Source organism: Chiloscyllium punctatum, chromosome 48 (assembly GCF_047496795.1).
Source record: "Chiloscyllium punctatum isolate Juve2018m chromosome 48, sChiPun1.3, whole genome shotgun sequence".
Classification (NCBI taxonomy): domain Eukaryota; kingdom Metazoa; phylum Chordata; class Chondrichthyes; order Orectolobiformes; family Hemiscylliidae; genus Chiloscyllium; species Chiloscyllium punctatum.
In genome coordinates, this window is record NC_092786.1 from 1,932,691 (window position 1) to 1,947,689 (window position 14,999).

Here is a 14,999-nt window from a genome sequence, read left to right on the forward strand (position 1 = left end):
GACCCTCTGTTTCACGCCCTCTGTTTCAGACCCTCTGTTTCGCGCCCTCTGTTTCAGCCCCTCTGTTTCAGCCCCTCTGTTTCGCGCCCTCTGTTTCGCGCCCTCTGTTTCAGCCCCTCTGTTTCAGACCCTCTGTTTCAGCCCCTATGTTTCAGACCCTCTGTTTCAGACCCTCTGTTTCAGACCCTCTGTTTCAGACCCTCTGTTTCTCACCCTCTGTTTCAGACCCTCTGTTTCGCGCCCTCTGTTTCAGCCCCTCTGTTTCAGCCCCTCAGTTTCAGCCCCTCTGTTTCAGCCCCTCTGTTTCTCGCACTCTGTTTCTCACCCTCTGTTTCAGACCCTCTGTTTCAGCCCCTTTGTTTCAACCCCTGTTTCTCGCCCTCTGTTTCAGCCCCTCTGTTTCAGACCCTCTGTTTCAGCCCCTCTGTTTGAGCCCCTCTGTTTCAGACCCTCTGTTTCAGACCCTCTGTTTCGCGCCCTCTGATTCGCGCCCTCTTTTTCAGCCCCTCTGTTTCAGACCCGCTGTTTCAGACCCTCTGTTTCTCGCCGTGTGTTTCGGCACCTCTGTTTTTCGCCCTCTGTTTCAGACCCTCGGTTTCAGACACTCTGTTTCAGACCCTCTGTTTCAGACCCTCTGCGTCAGACCCTCTGTTTCACGCCCTCTGTTTCAGACCCTCTGTTTCGCGCCCTCTGTTTCAGCGCCTCTGTTTCAGCCCCTCTGTTTCAGCCCCTCTGTTTCTCGCCCTCTGTTTCTCGCCCTCTGTTTCACGCCCTCTGATTCGCGGCCTCTGTTTCGCGCCCTCTGTTTAAGCCCCTCTGTTCCAGACCCTCTGTGTCAGACCCTCTGTTTCACGCCATCTGTTTCGGCCCATCTGTTTCTCGCCCTCTGTTTCGGCCCCTCTGTTTCTCGCCCTCTGTTTCAGACCCTCTGTTTCTCGCCCTCTGTTTCAGCCCCTCTGTTTCAGCCCCTCTGTTTCAGACCCTCTGATTCTCGCCATCTGTTTCAGCCTATCTGTTTCATACCCTCTGTTTCAGACCCTCTGTTTCAGCCCCTCTGTTTCAGCCACTCTGTTTCTCGCCCTCTGTTTCAGCCCCTCTGTTTCAGACCCTCTGTTTCAGCCCCTCTGTTTCAGCCCCTCTTTTTCAGACGCTCTGTTTCTCGTCCTCTGTTTCGCGCCCTCTGTTTCGCGCCCTCTGTTTCAGCCCCTCTGTTTCTCGACCTCTGTTTCTCACCCTCTGTTTCAGACCCTCTGTTTCGCGTCCTCTGTTTCAGCCCCTCTGTTTCAGTCCCTCTGTTTCAGCCCCTCTGTTTCTCGCCCTCTGTTTCTCACCCTCTGTTTCAGACCGTCTGTTTCAGCCCCTCTGTTTCAGCCCCTCTGTTTCAGCCCCTCTGTTTCTCGCCCTCTGTTTCAGCCCCTCTGTTTCAGACCCTCTGTTTCAGCCCCACTGTTTCAGCCCCTCTGTTTCAGACCCTCTGTTTCTCGCCCTTTGTTTCAGCCCCTCTGTTTCAGACCCTCTGTTTCAGCCCCTATGTTTCAGACCCTCTGTTTCAGACCCTCTGTTTCAGACCCTCTGTTTCGTCCCCTCTGTTTCTCGCACTCTGTTTCAGACCCTCTTTTTCTCGCCCTCTGTTTCAGCCCCTCTGTTTCAGACCCTCTGTTTCTCACCCTCTGTTTCAGACCCTCTGTTTCGCGCCCTCTGTTTCATGCCCTCTGTTTCAGACCCTCTGTTTCAGGCCCTCTGTTTCTCGCCCTCTGTTTCAGCCCCTCTGTTTCTCGCCCACTGTTTCGCACCCTCTGTTTCAGCCCCTCTGTTTCAGACCCTCTGTTTCTCACCCTCTGTTTCGTCCCCTCTGTTTCTCGCACTCTGTTTCAGACCCTCTTTTTCTCGCCCTCTGTTTCAGCCCCTCTGTTTCAGACCCTCTGTTTCTCACCCTCTGTTTCAGACCCTCTGTTTCGCGCCCTCTGTTTCATGCCCTCTGTTTCAGACCCTCTGTTTCAGGCCCTCTGTTTCTCGCCCTCTGTTTCAGCCCCTCTGTTTCTCGCCCTCTGTTTCAGCCCCTCTGTTTCAGACCCTCTGTTTCAGCCCCTCTGTTTCAGACCCTCTGTTTCAGACCCTCTGTTTCTAGCCCTCTGTTTCGCGCCCTCTGTTTCAGCCCCTCTGTTTCAGACCCTCTGTTTCTCACCCTCTGTTTTGCGCCCTCTGTTTCATGCCCTCTGTTTCAGACCCTCTGTTTCAGGCTCTCTGTTTCTCGCCCTCTGTTTCAGCCCCTCTGTTTCTCGCCCTCTGTTTCAGCCCCTCTGTTTCAGACCCTCTGTTTCAGCCCCTCTGTTTCAGACCCTCTGTTTCAGACCCTCTGTTTCTAGCCCTCTGTTTCGCGCCCTCTGTTTCAGACCCTCTGTTTCAGCCCCTCTGTTTCAGCCCCTCTGTTTCAGCCCCTCTGTTTCTCGCCTTCTGTTTCAGCCCCTCTGTTTAGGACCCTCTGTTTCAGCCCCTCTGTTTCAGCCCCTCTGTTTCGCGCCCTCTGTTTCGCGCCGTCTGTTTCAGCCCCTCTGTTTCAGCCCCACTGTTTCAGACCCTCTGTTTCAGACCCTCTGTTTCTCGCCCTCTGTTTCAGCCCCTCTGTTTCTCGCCCTCTGTTTCGGCCCCTCTGTTTCTCGCCCTCTGTTTCAGACCCTCTGTTTCAGACCCTCTGTTTCAGGCCCTCTGTTTCTTGCCCTCTGTTTCAGCCCTTCTGTTTCTCGCCCTCTGTTTCAGCCCCTCTGTTTCAGACCCTCTGTTTCAGCCCCTCTGTTTCAGACCCTCTGTTTCAGACCCTCTGTTTCAGACCCTCTGTTTCTCGCCCTCTGTTTCAGACCCTCTGTTTCGCGCCCTCTGTTTCAGCCCCTCTGTTTCAGCCCCTCAGTTTCAGCCCCTCTGTTTCAGCCCCTCTGTTTCTCGCACTCTGTTTCTCACCCTCTGTTTCAGACCCTCTGTTTCAGCCCCTCTGTTTCAGCCCCTCTGTTTCTCGCCCTCTGTTTCAGCCCCTCTGTTTCAGACCCTCTGTTTCAGACCCTCTGTTTCAGCCGCTCTGTTTCAGACCCTCTGTTTCTCGCCCTCTGTTTCGGCACCTCTGTTTCTCGCCGTCTGTTTCGGCCCCTCTGTTTCTCGCCCTCTGTTTCAGACCCTCCGTTTCAGACCCTCTGTTTCAGACCCACTGTTTCTCACCCTCTGTTTCGGCCCCTCTGTTTCAGCCCCTCTGTTTCAGACCCTCTGTTTGACGCCCGCTGTGTCGGCCCCTCTGATTCTCGCCCTCTGTTTCGGCCCCTCTGTTTCTCGCCCTCTGTTTCAGACCCTCTGTTTCTCGCCCTCTGTTTCAGCCCCTCTTTTTCAGACCCTCTGTTTCAGACCCTCTGTTTCAGCCCCTCTGTTTCAGCCCCTCTGTTTCTCGCCCTCTGTTTCAGCCCCTCTGTTTCAGACCCTCTGTTTCAGCCCCTCTGTTTCAGCCCCTCTGTTTCGCGCCCTCTGTTTCGCGCCCTCTGTTTCAGCCCCTCTGTTTCAGACCCTCTGTTTCAGACCCTCTGTTTCAGACCCTCTGTTTCTCGCCCTCTGATTCAGCCCCTCTGTTTCTCGCCCTCTGTTTCAGCCCCTCTGTTTCAGACCCTCTGTTTCAGCCCCTCTGTTTCAGACCCTCTGTTTCAGACCCTCTGTTTGTCGCCCTATGTTTCAGCCCCTCTGTTTCAGACCCTCTGTTTCTCGCACTCTGTTTCGGCACCTCTGTTTCTCGCCATCTGTTTCGGCCCCTCTGTTTCACACCCTCTGTTTCAGACCCTCTGTTTCAGACCCTCTGTTTCTCACCCTCTGTTTCGGCCCCTCTGTTTCAGCCCCTCTGTTTCAGACCCTCTGTTTGTCGCCCGCTGTGTCGGCCCCTCTGATTCTCGCCCTCTGTTTCGGCCCCTGTGTTTCTCGCACTCTGTTTCAGACCCTCTGTTTCTCGCCCTCTGTTTTAGCCCCTCTGTTTCAGCCCCTCTGTTTCAGACCCTCTGTTTCAGCCCCTCTGTTTCAGCCCCTCTGTTTCAGGCCCTCTGTTTCGCGCCCTCTGTTTCAGCCCCTCTGTTTCAGACCCTCTGTTTCAGCCCCTCTGTTTCAGACCCTCTGTTTCAGACCCGCTGTTTCAGACCCTCTGTTTCAGACCCTCTGTTTCTCGCTCTCTGTTTCAGCCCCTCTGTTTCTCGCCCTCTGTTTCAGCCCCTCTGTTTCAGACCCTCTGTTTCAGCCCCTCTGTTTCAGACCCTCTGTTTCAGACCCTCTGTTTCTCGCCCTCTGTTTCGGCACCTCTGTTTCAGACCCTCTGTTTCAGACCGTCTGTTTGTCGCCCGCTGTGTCGGCCCCTCTGATTCCCGCCCTCTGTTTCGGCCCCTCTGTTTCTCGCCCTCTGTTTCAGACCCTCTGTTTCTCGCCCTCTGTTTCAGCCCCTCTGTTTCAGACCCTCTGTTTCGCGCCCTCTGTTTCGTGCCCTCTGTTTCAGACCCTCTGTTTCAGACCCTCTGTTTCTCGCCCTCTGTTTCAGACGCTCTGTTTCTCGCCCTCTGTTTCAGCCCCTCTGTTTCAGACCCTCTGTTTCAGCCGCACTGTTTCAGACCCTCTGTTTCAGACCCTCTGTTTCTAGCCCTCTGTTTCGCGCCCTCAGTTTCAGCCCCTCTGTTTCTCGTCCACTGTTTCTCGCCCTCTGTTTCGCGCCCTCTGTTTCAGACCCTCTGTTTCAGCCCCTCTGTTTCAGACCCTCTGTTTCAGCCCCTCTGTTTCAGACCCTCTGTTTCAGCCCCTCTGTTTCAGACCCTCTGTTTCAGACCCTCTGTTTCAGACCCTCTGTTTCTCGCCCTCTGTTTCAGACCCTCTGTTTCGCGCCCTCTGTTTCAGCCCCTCTGTTTCAGACCCTCTGTTTCAGCCCCTCTGTTTCTCGCCCTCTGTTTCTCACCCTCTGTTTCTCACCCTCTGTTTCAGCCCCTCTGTTTCAGCCCCTCTGTTTCTCGCCCTCTGTTTCAGCCCCTCTGTTTCAGACCCTCTGTTTCAGCCCCTCTGTTTCAGCCCCTCTGTTTCAGACCCTCTGTTTCTCGCCCTCTGTTTCGCGACCTCTGTTTCGCGCCCTCTGTTTCAGCCCCTCTGTTTCAGACCCTCTGTTTCTCGCCCTCTGTTTCAGCACCTCTGTTTCTCGCCGTCTGTTTCGGCCCCTCTGTTTCTCGCCCTCTGTTTCAGACCCTCTGTTTCAGACCCTCTGTTTCAGACCCTCTGTTTCTCACCCTCTGTTTCGGCCCCTCTATTTCAGCCCCTCTGTTTCAGACCCTCTGTTTGTCGCCCGCTGTGTCGGCCCCTCTGATTCTCGCCCTCTGTTTCGCGCCCTCTGTTTCAGCCCCTCTGTTTCAGACCCTCTGTTTCAGCCCCTATGTTTCAGACCCTCTGTTTCAGACCCTCTGTTTCTCGCCCTCTGTTTCAGCCCCTCTGTTTCAGACCCTCTGTTTCAGACCCTCTGTTTGAGCCCCTCTGTTTCTCGCCCTCTGTTTCAGCCCCTCTGTTTCAGACCCTCTGTTTCAGCCCCTCTGTTTCAGCCCCTCTGTTTTGCGCCCTCTGTTTCGCGCCCTCTGTTTCAGCCCCTCTGTTTCAGACCCTCTGTTTCAGCCCCTATGTTTCAGACCCTCTGTTTCAGACCCGCTGTTTCAGACCCTCTGTTTCAGACCCTCTGTTTCTCGCCCTCTGTTTCAGCCCCTCTGTTCTCGCCCTCTGTTTCAGCCCCTCTGTTTCAGACCCGCTGTTTCAGCCCCTCTGTTTCAGCCCCTCTGTTTCAGACCCTCTGTTTGTCGCCCTCTGTTTCAGCCCCTCTGTTTCAGACCCTCTGTTTCTCGCCCTCTGTTTCGGCACCTCTGTTTCTCGCCGTCTGTTTCGGCCCCTCTGTTTCGCGCCGTCTGTTTCAGCCCCTCTGTTTCAGCCCCACTGTTTCAGACCCTCTGTTTCAGACCCTCTGTTTCTCGCCCTCTGTATCAGCCCCTCTGTTTCTCGCCCTCTGTTTCGGCCCCTCTGTTTCTCGCCCTCTGTTTCAGACCCTCTGTTTCAGACCCTCTGTTTAAGGCCCTCTGTTTCTTGCCCTCTGTTTCAGCCCTTCTGTTTCTCGCCCTCTGTTTCAGCCCCTCTGTTTCAGACCCTCTGTTTCAGCCCCTCTGTTTCAGCCCCTCTGTTTCAGACCCTCTGTTTCAGACCCTCTGTTTCTCGCCCTCTGTTTCAGACCCTCTGTTTCGCGCCCTCTGTTTCAGCCCCTCTGTTTCAGACCCTCTGTTTCAGCCCCTCTGTTTCAGCCCCTCTGTATCTCGCCCTCTGTTTCTCACCCTCTGTTTCAGCCCCTCTGTTTCAGCCACTCTGTTTCTCGCCCTCTGTTTCAGCCCCTCTGTTTCAGTCCCTCTGTTTCAGCCCCTCTGTTTCAGCCCCTCTTTTTCAGACCCTCTGTTTCTCGTCCTCTGTTTCGCGCCCTCTGTTTCGCGCCCTCTGTTTCAGCCCCTCTGTTTCTCGACCTCTGTTTCTCACCCTCTGTTTCAGACCCTCTGTTTCGCGTCCTCTGTTTCAGCCCCTCTGTTTCAGTCCCTCTGTTTCAGCCCCTCTGTTTCTCGCCCTCTGTTTCTCACCCTCTGTTTCAGACCGTCTGTTTCAGCCCCTCTGTTTCAGCCCCGCTGTTTCAGCCCCTCTGTTTCTCGCCCTCTGTTTCAGCCCCTCTGTTTCAGACCCTCTGTTTCAGCCCCACTGTTTCAGCCCCTCTGTTTCAGACCCTCTGTTTCTCGCCCTTTGTTTCAGCCCCTCTGTTTCAGACCCTCTGTTTCAGCCCCTATGTTTCAGACCCTCTGTTTCAGACCCTCTGTTTCAGACCCTCTGTTTCGTCCCCTCTGTTTCTCGCACTCTGTTTCAGACCCTCTTTTTCTCGCCCTCTGTTTCAGCCCCTCTGTTTCAGACCCTCTGTTTCTCACCCTCTGTTTCAGACCCTCTGTTTCGCGCCCTCTGTTTCATGCCCTCTGTTTCAGACCCTCTGTTTCAGGCCCTCTGTTTCTCGCCCTCTGTTTCAGCCCCTCTGTTTCTTGCCCACTGTTTCGCGCCCTCTGTTTCAGCCCCTCTGTTTCAGACCCTCTGTTTCTCACCCTCTGTTTCGTCCCCTCTGTTTCTCGCACTCTGTTTCAGACCCTCTTTTTCTCGCCCTCTGTTTCAGCCCCTCTGTTTCAGACCCTCTGTTTCTCACCCTCTGTTTCAGACCCTCTGTTTCGCGCCCTCTGTTTCATGCCCTCTGTTTCAGCCCCTCTGTTTCTCGCCCTCTGTTTCAGCCCCTCTGTTTCAGACCCTCTGTTTCAGCCCCTCTGTTTCAGACCCTCTGTTTCAGACCCTCTGTTTGTAGCCCTCTGTTTCGCGCCCTCTGTTTCAGCCCCTCTTTTTCAGACCCTCTGTTTCTCACCCTCTGTTTCAGCCCCTCTGTTTCAGACCCTCTGTTTCAGCCCCTCTGTTTCAGACCCTCTGTTTCAGACCCTCTGTTTCAGCCCCTCTGTTTCTCGCCCTCTGTTTCGGCCCCTCTGTTTCTCGCCCTCTGTTTCAGACCCTCTGTTTCAGACCCTCTGTTTCAGGCCCTCTGTTTCTTGCCCTCTGTTTCAGCCCTTCTGTTTCTCGCCCTCTGTTTCAGCCCCTCTGTTTCAGACCCTCTGTTTCAGCCCCTCTGTTTCAGACCCTCTGTTTCAGACCCTCTGTTTCAGACCCTCTGTTTCTCGCCCTCTGTTTCAGACCCTCTGTTTCGCGCCCTCTGTTTCAGCCCCTCTGTTTCAGCCCCTCAGTTTCAGCCCCTCTGTTTCAGCCCCTCTGTTTCTCGCACTCTGTTTCTCACCCTCTGTTTCAGACCCTCTGTTTCAGCCCCTCTGTTTCAGCCCCTCTGTTTCTCGCCCTCTGTTTCAGCCCCTCTGTTTCAGACCCTCTGTTTCAGCCCCTCTGTTTCAGCCCCTCTGTTTCAGACCCTCTGTTTGTCGCCCTCTGTTTCGCGACCTCTGTTTCGCGCCCTCTGTTTCAGCCCCTCTGTTTCAGACCCTCTGTTTCTCGCCCTCTGTTTCGGCACCTCTGTTTCTCGCCGTCTGTTTCGGCCCCTCTGTTTCTCGCCCTCTGTTTCAGACCCTCCGTTTCAGACCCTCTGTTTCAGACCCTCTGTTTCTCACCCTCTGTTTCGGCCCCTCTGTTTCAGCCCCTCTGTTTCAGACCCTCTGTTTGTCGCCCGCTGTGTCGGCCCCTCTGATTCTCGCCCTCTGTTTCGGCCCCTCTGTTTCTCGCCCTCTGTTTCAGACCCTCTGTTTCTCGCCCTCTGTTTCAGCCCCTCTTTTTCAGACCCTCTGTTTCAGACCCTCTGTTTCAGCCCCTCTGTTTCAGCCCCTCTGTTTCTCGCCCTCTGTTTCAGCCCCTCTGTTTCAGACCCTCTGTTTCAGCCCCTCTGTTTCAGCCCCTCTGTTTCGCGCCCTCTGTTTCGCGCCCTCTGTTTCAGCCCCTCTGTTTCAGACCCTCTGTTTCAGACCCTCTGTTTCAGACCCTCTGTTTCTCGCCCTCTGATTCAGCCCCTCTGTTTCTCGCCCTCTGTTTCAGCCCCTCTGTTTCAGACCCTCTGTTTCAGCCCCTCTGTTTCAGACCCTCTGTTTCAGACCCTCTGTTTGTCGCCCTCTGTTTCAGCCCCTCTGTTTCAGACCCTCTGTTTCTCGCCCTCTGTTTCGGCACCTCTGTTTCTCGCCATCTGTTTCGGCCCCTCTGTTTCACACCCTCTGTTTCAGACCCTCTGTTTCAGACCCTCTGTTTCTCACCCTCTGTTTCGGCCCCTCTGTTTCAGCCCCTCTGTTTCAGACCCTCTGTTTGTCGCCCGCTGTGTCGGCCCCTCTGATTCTCGCCCTCTGTTTCGGCCCCTGTGTTTCTCGCACTCTGTTTCAGACCCTCTGTTTCTCGCCCTCTGTTTTAGCCCCTCTGTTTCAGCCCCTCTGTTTCAGACCTTCTGTTTCAGCCCCTCTGTTTCAGCCCCTCTGTTTCGCGCCCTCTGTTTCACGCCCTCTGTTTCAGCCCCTCTGTTTCAGACCCTCTGTTTCAGCCCCTCTGTTTCAGACCCTCTGTTTCAGACCCGCTGTTTCAGACCCTCTGTTTCAGACCCTCTGTTTCTCGCTCTCTGTTTCAGCCCCTCTGTTTCTCGCCCTCTGTTTCAGCCCCTCTGTTTCAGACCCTCTGTTTCAGCCCCTCTGTTTCAGACCCTCTGTTTCAGACCCTCTGTTTGTCGCCCTCTGTTTCAGCCCCTCTGTTTCAGACCCTCTGTTTCTCGGCCTCTGTTTTGGCACCTCTGTTTCAGACCCTCTGTTTCAGACTGTCTGTTTGTCGCCCGCTGTGTCGGCCCCTCTGATTCCCGCCCTCTGTTTCGGCCCCTCTGTTTCTCGCCCTCTGTTTCAGACCCTCTGTTTCTCGCCCTCTGTTTCAGCCCCTCTGTTTCAGACCCTCTGTTTATGCCCCTCTGTTTCAGCCCCTCTGTTTCTCGCCCTCTGTTTCAGCCCCTCTGTTTCAGCCCCTCTGTTTCGCGCCCTCTGTTTCAGCCCCTCTGTTTCAGACCCTCTGTTTCTCGCCCTCTGTTTCGGCACCTCTGTTTCTCGCCGTCTGTTTCGGCCCCTCTGTTTCTCGCCCTCTGTTTCAGACCCTCTGTTTCAGACCCTCTGTTTCGGACCCTCTGTTTCTCACCCTCTGTTTCGGCCCCTCTGTTTCAGACCCTCTGTTTCAGACCCTATGTTTGTCGCCCGCTGTGTCGGCCCCTCTGATTCCCGCCCTCTGTTTCGGCCCCTCTGTTTCTCGCCCTCTGTTTCAGCCCCTCTGTTTCAGCCCCTCTGTTTCAGAACCTCAGTTTCTCGCCCTTTGTTTCGCGCCCTCTGTTTTGCGCCCTCTGTTTCAGCCCCTCTGTTTCAGACCCTCTGTTTCTCACCCTCTGTTTCGGCCCCTCTGTTTCTTGCACTCTGTTTCAGACCCTCTTTTTCTCGCCCTCTGTTTCAGCCCCTCTGTATCAGACCCTCTGTTTCTCACCCTCTGTTTCAGACCCTCTGTTTCGCGCCCTCTGTTTCGTGCCCTCTGTTTCAGACCCTCTGTTTCAGACCCTCTGTTTCTCGCCCTCTGTTTCAGCCCCTCTGTTTCTCGCCCTCTGTTTCAGCCCCTCTGTTTCAGACCCTCTGTTTCAGCCGCACTGTTTCAGACCCTCTGTTTCAGACCCTCTGTTTCTAGCCCTCTGTTTCGCGCCCTCAGTTTCAGCCCCTCTGTTTCTCGTCCACTGTTTCTCGCCCTCTGTTTCGCGCCCTCTGTTTCAGACCCTCTGTTTCAGCCCCTCTGTTTCAGACCCTCTGTTTCAGCCCCTCTGTTTCAGACCCTCTGTTTCAGCCCCTCTGATTCAGACCCTCTGTTTCAGACCCTCTGTTTCAGACCCTCTGTTTCTCGCCCTCTGTTTCAGACCCTCTGTTTCGCGCCCTCTGTTTCAGCCCCTCTGTTTCAGCCCCTCTGTTTCAGCCCCTCTGTTTCAGCCCCTCTGTTTCTCGCCCTCTGTTTCTCACCCTCTGTTTCTCACCCTCTGTTTCAGCCCCTCTGTTTCAGCCCCTCTGTTTCTCGCCCTCTGTTTCAGCCCCTCTGTTTCAGACCCTCTGTTTCAGCCCCTCTGTTTCAGCCCCTCTGTTTCAGACCCTCTGTTTCTCGCCCTCTGTTTCGCGACCTCTGTTTCGCGCCCTCTGTTTCAGCCCCTCTGTTTCAGACCCTCTGTTTCTCGCCCTCTGTTTCGGCACCTCTGTTTCTCGCCGTCTGTTTCGGCCCCTCTGTTTCTCGCCCTCTGTTTCAGACCCTCTGTTTCAGACCCTCTGTTTCAGACCCTCTGTTTCTCACCCTCTGTTTCGGCCCCTCTATTTCAGCCCCTCTGTTTCAGACCCTCTGTTTGTCGCCCGCTGTGTCGGCCCCTCTGATTCTCGCCCTCTGTTTCGGCCCCTCTGTTTCTCACCCTCTGTTTCAGACCCTCTGTTTCTCGCCCTCTGTTTCAGCCCCTCTGTTTCAGACCCTCTGTTTCAGACCCTCTGTTTCAGCCCCTCTGTTTCTCGCCCTCTGTTTCAGCCCCTCTGTTTCAGACCCTCTGTTTCAGCCCCTCTGTTTCAGCCCCTCTGTTTTGCGCCCTCTGTTTCGCGCCCTCTGTTTCAGCCCCTCTGTTTCAGACCCTCTGTTTCAGCCCCTATGTTTCAGACCCTCTGTTTCAGACCCGCTGTTTCAGACCCTCTGTTTCAGACCCTCTGTTTCTCGCCCTCTGTTTCAGCCCCTCTGTTCTCGCCCTCTGTTTCAGCCCCTCTGTTTCAGACCCTCTGTTTCAGCCCCTCTGTTTCAGACCCTCTGTTTCAGACCCTCTGTTTGTCGCCCTCTGTTTCAGCCCCTCTGTTTCAGACCCTCTGTTTCTCGCCCTCTGTTTCGGCACCTCTGTTTCTCGCCGTCTGTTTCGGCCCCTCTGTTTCGCGCCGTCTGTTTCAGCCCCTCTGTTTCAGCCCCACTGTTTCAGACCCTCTGTTTCAGACCCTCTGTTTCTCGCCCTCTGTATCAGCCCCTCTGTTTCTCGCCCTCTGTTTCGGCCCCTCTGTTTCTCGCCCTCTGTTTCAGACCCTCTGTTTCAGACCCTCTGTTTAAGGCCCTCTGTTTCTTGCCCTCTGTTTCAGCCCTTCTGTTTCTCGCCCTCTGTTTCAGCCCCTCTGTTTCAGACCCTCTGTTTCAGCCCCTCTGTTTCAGCCCCTCTGTTTACGACCCTCTGTTTCAGACCCTCTGTTTCTCACCCTCTGTTTCAGCCCCTCTGTTTCTCGCCCTCTGTTTCAGCCCCTCTGTTTCAGACCCTCTGTTTCAGCCCCTCTGTTTCAGACCCTCTGTTTCAGACCCTCTGTTTCTAGCCCTCTGTTTCGCGCCCTCTGTTTCAGCCCCTCTTTTTCAGACCCTCTGTTTCTCACCCTCTGTTTCAGCCCCTCTGTTTCAGACCCTCTGTTTCAGCCCCTCTGTTTCAGACCCTCTGTTTCAGACCCTCTGTTTCAGCCCCTCTGTTTCTCGCCCTCTGTTTCGGCCCCTCTGTTTCACGCCCTCTGTTTCAGACCCTCTGTTTCAGACCCTCTGTTTCAGGCCCACTGTTTCTTGCCCACTGTTTCAGCCCTTCTGTTTCTCGCCCTCTGTTTCAGCCCCTCTGTTTCAGACCCTCTGTTTCAGCCCCTCTGTTTCAGACCCTCTGTTTCAGACCCTCTGTTTCAGACCCTCTGTTTCTCGCCCTCTGTTTCAGACCCTCTGTTTCGCGCCCTCTGTTTCAGCCCCTCTGTTTCAGCCCCTCAGTTTCAGCCCCTCTGTTTCAGCCCCTCTGTTTCTCGCACTCTGTTTCTCACCCTCTGTTTCAGACCCTCTGTTTCAGCCCCTCTGTTTCAGCCCCTCTGTTTCTCGCCCTCTGTTTCAGCCCCTCTGTTTCAGACCCTCTGTTTCAGCCCCTCTGTTTCAGCCCCTCTGTTTCAGACCCTCTGTTTCTCGCCCTCTGTTTCGCGACCTCTGTTTCGCGCCCTCTGTTTCAGCCCCTCTGTTTCAGACCCTCTGTTTCTCGCCCTCTGTTTCGGCACCTCTGTTTCTCGCCGTCTGTTTCGGCCCCTCTGTTTCTCGCCCTCTGTTTCAGACCCTCCGTTTCAGACCCTCTGTTTCAGACCCTCTGTTTCTCACCCTCTGTTTCGGCCCCTCTGTTTCAGCCCCTCTGTTTCAGACCCTCTGTTTGTCGCCCGCTGTGTCGGCCCCTCTGATTCTCGCCCTCTGTTTCGGCCCCTCTGTTTCTCGCCCTCTGTTTCAGACCCTCTGTTTCTCGCCCTCTGTTTCAGCCCCTCTTTTTCAGACCCTCTGTTTCAGACCCTCTGTTTCAGCCCCTCTGTTTCAGCCCCTCTGTTTCTCGCCCTCTGTTTCAGACCCTCTGTTTCAGACCCTCTGTTTCAGCCCCTCTGTTTCAGCCCCTCTGTTTCGCGCCCTGTGTTTCGCGCCCTCTGTTTCAGCCCCTCTGTTTCAGACCCTCTGTTTCAGACCCTCTGTTTCAGACCCTCTGTTTCTCGCCCTCTGATTCAGCCCCTCTGTTTCTTGCCCTCTGTTTCAGCCCCTCTGTTTCATACCCTCTGTTTCAGCCCCTCTGTTTCAGACCCTCTGTTTCAGACCCTCTGTTTGTCGCCCTCTGTTTCAGCCCCTCTGTTTCAGACCCTCTGTTTCTCGCCCTCTGTTTCGGCACCTCTGTCTCTCGCCATCTGTTTCGGCCCCTCTGTTTCACACCCTCTGTTTCAGACCCTCTGTTTCAGACCCTCTGTTTCTCACCCTCTGTTTCGGCCCCTCTGTTTCAGCCCCTCTGTTTCAGACCCTCTGTTTGTCGCCCGCTGTGTCGGCCCCTCTGATTCTCGCCCTCTGTTTCGGCCCCTGTGTTTCTCGCACTCTGTTTCAGACCCTCTGTTTCTCGCCCTCTGTTTTAGCCCCTCTGTTTCAGCCCCTCTGTTTCAGACCCTCTGTTTCAGCCCCTCTGTTTCAGCCCCTCTGTTTCGCGCCCTCTGTTTCGCGCCCTCTGTTTCAGCCCCTCTGTTTCAGACCCTCTGTTTCAGCCCCTCTGTTTCAGACCCTCTGTTTCAGACCCGCTGTTTCAGACCCTCTGTTTCAGACCCTCTGTTTCTCGCTCTCTGTTTCAGCCCCTCTGTTTCTCGCCCTCTGTTTCAGCCCCTCTGTTTCAGACCCTCTGTTTCCGCCCCTCTGTTTCAGACCCTCTGTTTCAGCCCCTCTGTTTGTCGCCCTCTGTTTCAGCCCCTCTGTTTCAGACCCTCTGTTTCTCGCCCTCTGTTTCGGCACCTCTGTTTCAGACCCTCTGTTTCAGACCGTCTGTTTGTCGCCCGCTGTGTCGGCCCCTCTGATTCCCGCCCTCTGTTTCGGCCCCTCTGTTTCTCGCCCTCTGTTTCAGACCCTCTGTTTCTCGCCCTCTGTTTCAGCCCCTCTGTTTCAGACCCTCTGTTTCAGCCCCTCTGTTTCAGCCCCTCTGTTTCTCGCCCTCTGTTTCAGCCCCTCTGTTTCAGCCCCTCTGTTTCGCGCCCTCTGTTTCAGCCCCTCTGTTTCAGACCCTCTGTTTCTCGCCCTCTGTTTCGGCACCTCTGTTTCTCGCCGTCTGTTTCGGCCCCTCTGTTTCTCGCCCTCTGTTTCAGACCCTCTGTTTCAGACCCTCTGTTTCGGACCCTCTGTTTCTCACCCTCTGTTTCGGCCCCTCTGTTTCAGACCCTCTGTTTCAGACCCTATGTTTGTCGCCCGCTGTGTCGGCCCCTCTGATTCCCGCCCTCTGTTTCGGCCCCTCTGTTTCTCGCCCTCTGTTTCAGCCCCTCTGTTTCAGCCCCTCTGTTTCAGACCCTCTGTTTCTCGCCCTTTGTTTCGCGCCCTCTGTTTTGCGCCCTCTGTTTCAGCCCCTCTGTTTCAGACCCTCTGTTTCTCACCCTCTGTTTCGGCCCCTCTGTTTCTTGCACTCTGTTTCAGACCCTCTTTTTCTCGGCCTCTGTTTCAGACCCTCTGTATCAGACCCTCTGTTTCTCACCCTCTGTTTCAGACCCTCTGTTTCGCGCCCTCTGTTTCGTGCCCTCTGTTTCAGACCCTCTGTTTCAGACCCTCTGTTTCTCGCCCTCTGTTTCAGCCCCTCTGTTTCTCGCCCTCTGTTTCAGCCCCTCTGTTTCAGACCCTCTGTTTCAGCCGCACTGTTTCAGACCCTCTGTTTCAGACCCTCTGTTTCTAGCCCTCTGTTTCGCGCCCTCAGTTTCAGCCCCTCTGTTTCTCGTCCACTGTTTCTCGCCCTCTGTTTCGCGCCCTCTGTTTCAGACCCTCTGTTTCAGCCCCTCTGTTTCAGACCCTCTGTTTCAGCCCCTCTGTTTCAGACCCTCTGTTTCAGCCCCTCTGTTTCAGACCCTCTG